This window comes from Lepeophtheirus salmonis, chromosome 8 (genome assembly GCF_016086655.4).
Source record: "Lepeophtheirus salmonis chromosome 8, UVic_Lsal_1.4, whole genome shotgun sequence".
Taxonomy (NCBI): Eukaryota; Metazoa; Arthropoda; class Copepoda; order Siphonostomatoida; family Caligidae; genus Lepeophtheirus; species Lepeophtheirus salmonis.
The window spans coordinates 28,548,950-28,557,564 of record NC_052138.2 but is presented as its reverse complement, the minus strand read 5'-3'; the positions used below and the strand labels follow the sequence as shown (position 1 = coordinate 28,557,564).

The window sequence follows — 8,615 nt, the reverse complement described above, 5'->3', positions numbered from 1 at the left end:
TAATGTACATTATCTGTTTACCATGTTTATAGTAGTCATGTCTTTTTAGCTAGGGGATTTAATTATAAGCTATAATGTTTATTTATATATTTTTTGCGTATGTAACTTCCCTAGACCAATAAAGAGAAAAAAATAAATAAATAACAGCATAACAAAGAATCATTTAATATGATTAGATGAGTCAAAGAGTACTTTACCTCCTTGCTAAATCTCATTTCATTTCAAATTCACTCATTTAAATTTTATATAAAGTACTTCCCCCTTATTTTTCTTTTTTTAATATGAGTTGAACTTGACACTTGCGAAATTTAATTTATTTTATATAGTGCTCCCTGTATATAGTATTGTCTTTTTTTTTTCTTTATACTGTATGATATATAACAGGCACCACTATCTATATACAGTGTACTTAGTTACTTAGTTAGTTCATACATTCAGATATTGATACAGAAATACATTAGAATAAACTTTGCTTTATTAAAATATTTATTTCATTATCAAAGCATGGTTCAATTCATTTATTTTTAATCTACAAAATATTGATGGTTATATTACATAACTGACACTTTTCATGAACTAAAATCCTAAATAAAATTAAAAGTATTTACTCCCCAAACAAAGTTCAGTTATTTCTATATCAATTTTACTTACTTACTCATACTTGCCAAAAAAAAACTTTCGAATTTTTTGAAGTAAGAATATCTAATCTTATATACCAAAAACAAAAGAGTTCTTAAATGTATGTTTTTACGAGTAGTATCAAAAAATATAGCAGAATGCGTAAAATAGGAAAAAATCAGTCTTTGTTCTAACTTTTTATTGGAAATTGTTAAATATAGTTCCTTTTTTTTTGTAATAAGAAGAAGAAAGAGGATAGCAACATCTTAATAACAAAAAAAAAAAAAAAAAACTTTTCCTCCTGCTCGGAAATATATCTGTACATACTAAGCATACAATTATAGATTTGTAGTATATTTTTGTTTACACAAGTACTTAGAAAATTACAAAGTTTCTGATTAGATTTGTTGGTTTTTTTTTGTTTGGAAAAGAAAGAAAGAGCAAATTCAACAAATATATGAAAAAAATATCATATTTTTTGTTTTGTAAAACACAAAATTAATCAAAGTAAGTAGATAAAGCAAAAATATCTACATTAACTCGAATTGCTCTTCTTCCAGGAGAGATTTGGAAGGTATACTTTCGACTAAACTTTTAGGTTCATAATGTCCAAAATAGGCTTGAAATTTCAGGCATTGAATGGCAAAGACACGATGACACTTACACTTGTAATTTGGGTTACAAAAAATTAAGAGAATTAAGGAAATACAATCTCATGACAAGAGTTCAATTGTTCAATTTAAAATTTGACTAGGACTATATGTAAAAGACTCTTAACTTGACTAGAGTCAGTAGACAAGTTTAAAATCTAAATAAGACTCTAGCCTTCAAACTCATTAACTCACGTGCCCAAAGACTCTCAACTTTACTTGGACTCATATTGGGAAATATTGGACATTACTTATGAGACTTCACTCTACAAAATCTACAAAGGAAATACCCTCATGACATACAATTGTTAGTATGGAACTAAACTCTGTTTGTTCTAGGATTCGAATAAGATATATGTTGGAAAATAAGTCATTTGAGGGGATACCGATCAAGGTCTGTCATCCTATTTAATTGAAGATAGTCGCCGCACATTCGCCAGCTTCCTTTGGGGTTTGGAACGAAGTGAATAGCGGAAGAAAAGTTAGAAAAAGACGATCGTAGGATCCCTTTCTCCAACAAATCGTTGATTTCGTCCCGTACAAAATTTAACTTCTCACCATCTCCGTGAGCTGGATAAGTTTCAATGAAACTTTAACTATTAAAGACATAATTATATTTCAATTTGATTTCTTGAGTCTTTGATAGTTCTGAAATGAAGCACGGTTTATCTCGGAATAACTTTTTATTGAAAATATCAACTCCAAATCTGAAATTATATAAAAAATATGCACCCAAGATTGGACGACCACTTTGTACCACCATATATTTCCATTGGAAATCTCCTATGTTTTCTAGATTGAGAGTTAAAGTTGTTGTACCAATAACATCAACAAGGGCTCCTCCATATCTAATAATAGGGGAGAGTTTTTCTTGCGGTCCTGTGTCTACCAGAAAGTTAATCAAATTTGAATTGTCTTTGATGAAAAAGAAGTTTGTTGCTTTATTTACAACCTCGGTCCCGTGCAACCGAGGGCTATTTAGTTTTTTGAAACAAATACAAAAAAAAAAATGGCAACTAGTTCCTGAACAGTTTGTTGCATTCATTCCAAATTTAGAATGATAATAGGAGATATCTTTTTTCTCCTTAGATTTAGTAAATTTGAACGTGCTATGAAGAGGTTTTTTGAAACATGATTGATAGGAGGCGAAGCAGACGAGTCTTCAACAGTGGAAATATGTGAATTGCTAAGTTCTTTGGCTGCAACACACATTTGCTTCAACTGAATAGGACTGTGCTCTCAAGTACCCTTGCTGGTCTTTAGACACATTTCCGATGAAGTCCTCCTGTAGTAAAGGATGACGCAAATCATGGATGTATTCCTCGTCAAGGAGACGCTCAACTTCATCTAAATCCCGATGAATCGAACATGATATCAGAATTTTTTTAAATTCTATCTTAAGGTATTAAGATATTATTTCCATATTTCTGTAAAATTGCCTTTTTTGCACAATCCTACATGAGTCCTTCTTTTTTAATAGGAATAGACCTACAAAATCCCCCAGGTAATGCTGAAACCATTAAACAATATTTGGTCTGATCTTCATTGATCTTCCTCATCAAAAAGTCCAGCTCAATTCTTCGAAACTAATTTTCCAGATCCATCGCTTTTTGAAGACTAGTTCTGCTACGGCAAGAGTTAAGTTGCTGACCTCTTCCCCATCGTACTTTTTTTCGATCTGAGGGACATTGTCCGCATGATCTTGACCATCAGAATAAGATTTTTTAGGAGGCATGATATCACGTCGGGGTCGCCAATGTTAAGATTTAAATATCTTTATTCTAACTCAGTAAAAATGATCATTCCTTTATACGAAAATAAAAAGGAAAAAAAGTATACAAGGCACTATGATGAATATAGTCAAGTCGAACTCCTACATAATTAAGACATGGTGATAAAAACAAAAACTTGATTGTTTTTGTTTCAGCTGTCGTTTGGTTGAGTAATGAAACCTCGTAATTAAAATGATAATGGAAGCTTTGGGCCCCACTCTGTAGGCGGAGTTTGCAGGAGGGGCATCTCCCTCATACTTTTAAGATTTATTATATGATCATGTTTATAAAAAATGAAAATAAAAACAAATTGGCTCACCCAGAACAAATTTCAAACTCTGCCAAAGGCTGGGAATCACTGCACGTATGATTCGAGTTATTATTTTCTTCAAAGTTATCAAATCAAAGAAGAATTGGAGGATTCACAACAGGGGCTCCCAATTAAAAGTGTAAAAAGACCGGAAAATAGATTTTGAGGAATTCCACAGTTTGTGTATCATATGACATGTTGAGTTGGGATTTTTGTAAGAGCGCAAAGAGAAGGCGAGAGCAGGGAATATGTTATTTAGGAATGAGGGCCCTTACTAATATCAGCTACTTGTCATATAATTTGAGGGGAGAAAATAAATTACTACTGCACAGAAAAGCACTTTCCACATTTAAAATACCAATAGTACATGGGAAATATTACACTTTTATTTAAATTCATATATATGTATCTTATTATGTTTTTTTAAATCAAGTTATAGCAAAGATAGTTGCGAATTCTTCTTTTAGAGGGAAATATTAACACCTTATCGCTATAACTAGTATTTTTTCTTTACAAAGATCCCTTCTTTACCTAATACTAGAATGACCTTATTTCATGTCATTTTAGTAGTTTCTCAGTTCTTCTACCCCATTTGTAGCCGTCACACTTGAGCCTTCGCTTACAGGTTTCTAGTATTATATTAGTTAATTCTTCATACTAGATATTCCTTTCTCAAGAATGAAATAATTATGATAGCAGCTAGTGAGAATAAAATATCAGATTGCCAACTAGAAAAAGCCACTCCCGCTTTCTATGACATATTTTCTACACCTCTACACATATCTGATTTATCTCTAATTTTACTTGTTAATTTATTTATGAGCTTTTAAATTGTTATCATGTACCTATATCTATATTTATAATATAGATATACTTACGATATATAATATAATTTACCGCTTATAAACCAACATGTAAACGAAAGATGTGACAATTTGATCGGTCTTCCCTATTAAGCTATGATATTAAATTTAAATATTATTTCAATTCAGTTTATATATTTTAAAGTATATATTAAAGTTTTCAACATAAATTCAAATTTTTATATACGTACTGATTCGAAAAGTATGATTTTAAAAAGGCATTAAGAAAATTGTACTTATTTGTTAAAATATATTTACTTGGTGTTATATATTGTATAATAAAGCTTGGGGGTATCGAAAACTCTTCCAATTTAATGAATGTGTCTCTTTGTTTGTTTAACTTTAATGTAGTGTGTAGTCGTATATGATGAATTAATTATTAATGAATGTATAATATGGGTTGCTGAGATATTATTGAATATCTTACTATAAATTGAAATAATTCACATGACTGGTCTATTTTCTCTAGCAAGCGTAAAAATAATAGAGAGGTTTTGTTGATATTACACATATTTTGTTCCGAATATTTAGATTTATTTTTCTATTAATAAATATTAATGTCCTACCCAAATAAAAAGAATCATTTTTTTGTACTCAATACCCTCAGTTCTCAAAAGTTATCTTCGATTTTGTAGTTACTAGTTGATGAAAGTAAATTAATTGTTTAAATTTATAATAAAATACTAACATTGTAAAAATTGTATTTATTAAATGCCAAACATTAAAATATAAAAACTGAATATAGTTATACTTTAATAAAGTGAATTGCTAAATGAATCATATTAATTAATTAATTATAATCTATAGGATTCATTTAGTTCATAACTCTGTTAGTATATAAATGAATAAGTAACGTTAAAAGTAACAGTATTTTGGAGATCTCAATCGCCCTGACGATGTATAAATTTTAAATCATATTTTTTTGACCAACTCCAATGAGCCTTTTGCTGCATCAATCAAATTAATGGGTGTGTTACCATCCGTAATGAGTGTAGACTTTAACATCTAGATTATTGAGTGTTTGAGGGCCAACAACATTCACCATTGCCTTAAACTTTTCCACTTCAAGCCTCATTATTTCCGTTCTTTTAAATCTATTTCCAGTTTTTTTTTTTCTCAGTATACTCGATTTTGGCATCGCAAGCTTCTCTAAGCCGAGTAAGTTCTGCTTCAGCTTCAATACCTAGAGCTTCAGTCTCTCCTTTTGAATCTTCAATTTTAACCTCAGCTTCAATTTTGTTAGATTCAGCTCGAGCTTTAACATCTATGCTGGAGTGACCAATGGCCTCAACAATAGCACAATCAGGCAGCAATTCCAAAAGTTGTTTACGAGATTTTTCTGCCTGTGCTTCATCTGTGATTCTTTGTCTTTCTAATCGACCTTTAGCTTCTTGGTCAATTATTTCTGATTCTCTTTTAGCTGTAGCTTCTTGGGATTGAGTTGTAATTTCTTTGGCAAGGGTTACAGACTTTTGGAGTGAATCTCGTGTTCTTAGATCAACAGGCTCAACACTTTGAATATCGATGGATGTAACTACCACATAAGGTTGTTGAAGGGGAATTCCAGGACTACCTTTGATTTATTTGTCTCGTTGTCTCCAAATACGGCAGAGCAAAGATCTCTGCAGAATTTTTATGGAAATTATAGAAAGAAACTGAGGAAAGTGTTCCTCTCACTTTTGAAGCAATGGATTTACACATATCTCCGATAAGGTCAGGGACGCAAAATAACTTTGCTCCATTATCTTGATTCTTTTCACCTTTAAATTGCCACTTGTAGGAAAGCTTTAACTCTAGTCTAGTATGATTGGCAGTTTCAAAAGTGTCATAATCAGAGCAAAAATCTGGTCCTAATAGTAAAGCAAGTGAGTGGATAAGATTGGGCAATTTTTGTTTTCCTCCACTAAGAGAAAGCTAAGTGAATTCCTCATTAGGCTGAAGCATAACTAACTCAGGACGATAGACTACTCTTGATTGACAGCTCTTGTAGTCATATACTTGAACTACCGCATTGTGTAGAGCTTTAAAGGTTATTACTCGAGTAAAATCGACATCTTGAACTACTGTAGGGTCTCTCAGAGTTCTTCATCTTTTTTAAGCATATAAGTTTTACCAATAGAAACCTAATACCTAATAGAACCAGTCTAAATGTTTCGAACGTAAATTCCTTCATTGTCATGCAGGGGTATTTTTTTCTTACGTCTATGACTTCTACCTCAATCGTAGGAGTATACTCCATAGTCCTTTTATCATCCATCTATCTCCAGGTTTTCGCATTTCTAGGGGAGGCACTGACTTATCCTCGTACTTAACCAGGGACTGTAAACTTCTTTCACACCATCGTCAAGAATTTCTCCTGGCTTAAGAAAAAATGAGATTAATAATGGTTCAATAATGTCTACTATGAAGTGTAGTGGCTTTAACAGTACCCATAATTTCTTCATGATTCTTCATCAGGAATGACGGATGATGTAACTTTTAGGGTTATTAAATATTGGTCTCCGTTCAACTTCAAATTTATCTTTAAAGGATACCTTGGCCTTGACTAAAATAGCAACAACTGTTTATGGTATGCGAGTTCTAACAATCCTAAGAATATTTTCATACTCGATAGGGAGATAAGCACCAGGTTTTCTAACTAACTATTAATCACCTACCACTCTCTTACACCCAGATCTGTCCAAAGTTTCACGAGCAGCACTAAGTTGTAAAGCTTCATTCTCATGCACGACTGTATCAGTTATTGTTTTAACAACTTCAACCTATACAAAAATTTAAAACAACATTATATATTTTGGAAATGCATAAAATAATAGAATAATTGAACTTACCTCTTTTCTTGGAAAATACGTTCCTGGACTTTTGAATAAGTATAAATCTCCAGCAACACAAAAGTGTTGTCTTCATCAGTAAAATTTCTGATAACTTTTAAAAGAAGTGGACTTGATGAATGTACGATTCTTAAAGGCGTCACTTGAACGCTCAAATACGTTCTAGGATATAATGGAAAAGGATCTCATTGCAATAAAATTTCTTCATATCCATGAAATAACTTAATGTGCCCAAAACGATCTTTCTCAACAGCACCATCTTTTGATACAACGCAATCAGATCCTGGAGGTATTACCATCATTTGAGTAGGGAGGGGGAGGAGGACAACGTCGTGTTCATTCACATGGTAGGCTTGTGGCCCAGTTTGGACATAAGTGTTTTGATCCACAATGTGCATGTAGAAAAAAGGAGCGATTCGAAAGAATGAAGTACATCCATTGGATTTGACATTTTACTATGTGAATAAATAAAAAAATTCCATTAATAAGTATTCAAAAAAAGAAAGAAAATAGACCCAATAATATGGTTACAATGATTTTTAAGCACTTATTGTCTTTTCATAAGCTCATGAGACATATTATTACTAGGTATGTTAAAGGATTTCAAAAAAAATAGATTTGAAGGAGATAATTAAGTTTATTTTGATATAATTTTTTCACCTGAACTCAGTGATGCAAGTATTTTAAATATTTATTTGATAGGAACGGAGTAACTGTATGGTTTTCGATTAGGAATTCCGACCTCCCTTTTCCTCGTTCTTATTCACTGAAATGTTATTGTTTGTTTATTTGGCTATTATGACGTATGTATTATGTTCATTTTATGTTTTCACGTTTTGATAGGACCTATTATTTAATATTTTTTATGTATGCGATGCGAAGAAGACAATTTGTTGTAAAATAATTTAGTTATTAAATATTTCATACATTTTTGATATTATAATTATTCATTAATACAAAATTGTTTATTATATTATTATGAACATTATTACATAAAAAACATTGTTAATATTAAAAGTTGAAACATTTTATAAATTAATAAACCTAGTATATTTTATTTGTATTCGAACAAACGAACTGCATTAGACATTCATTGTATTAGCAACAGCCAAAATACACGTAAGTTAATATCAAGGCCCTCGATAATCATTTTACCTCAAGGATGTATGGGAAAAACCAAAAATAACATTTCTCCACAACAGAAAACTATGACATAGATGTAGCAAAATTTATCACAAGATCATACCCCTTTACTATTACAAAGTTACTTATTGAAAAAATTCCAATAATGAATGTATTATTTAATGAGAGCAAATTAATAACTTTAAACTATATGGAAGATTTTAAAGGAACACAGTTGTGTAATGAGTAATTACTTATACGACAATATTTACATAATCATTAGCATCAGGATTGGAGTATTGATTATTAGTCTCATGTGTTTACTAGGTGCATTCAAGTGTTCGGTATGATGTCAACGAAATAAATTTAAAGAATGTGTTAAATTATATTGTTTAAGGACAGAGTATTCTAGTTCATCAATAAATTCTTAAACTTTAAGAAAATAAATT

General features: G+C 31.0%; 1 pseudogene; it reads right to left on the bottom strand.

Moving 5' to 3' along the window:
• Window positions 1–4,902: 4,902 nt before the first annotated feature.
• LOC139906258 (major vault protein pseudogene) lies at window positions 4,903–7,496 on the bottom strand (annotated as a pseudogene).
• Between the last annotated feature and the right edge of the window lie 1,119 nt (window positions 7,497–8,615).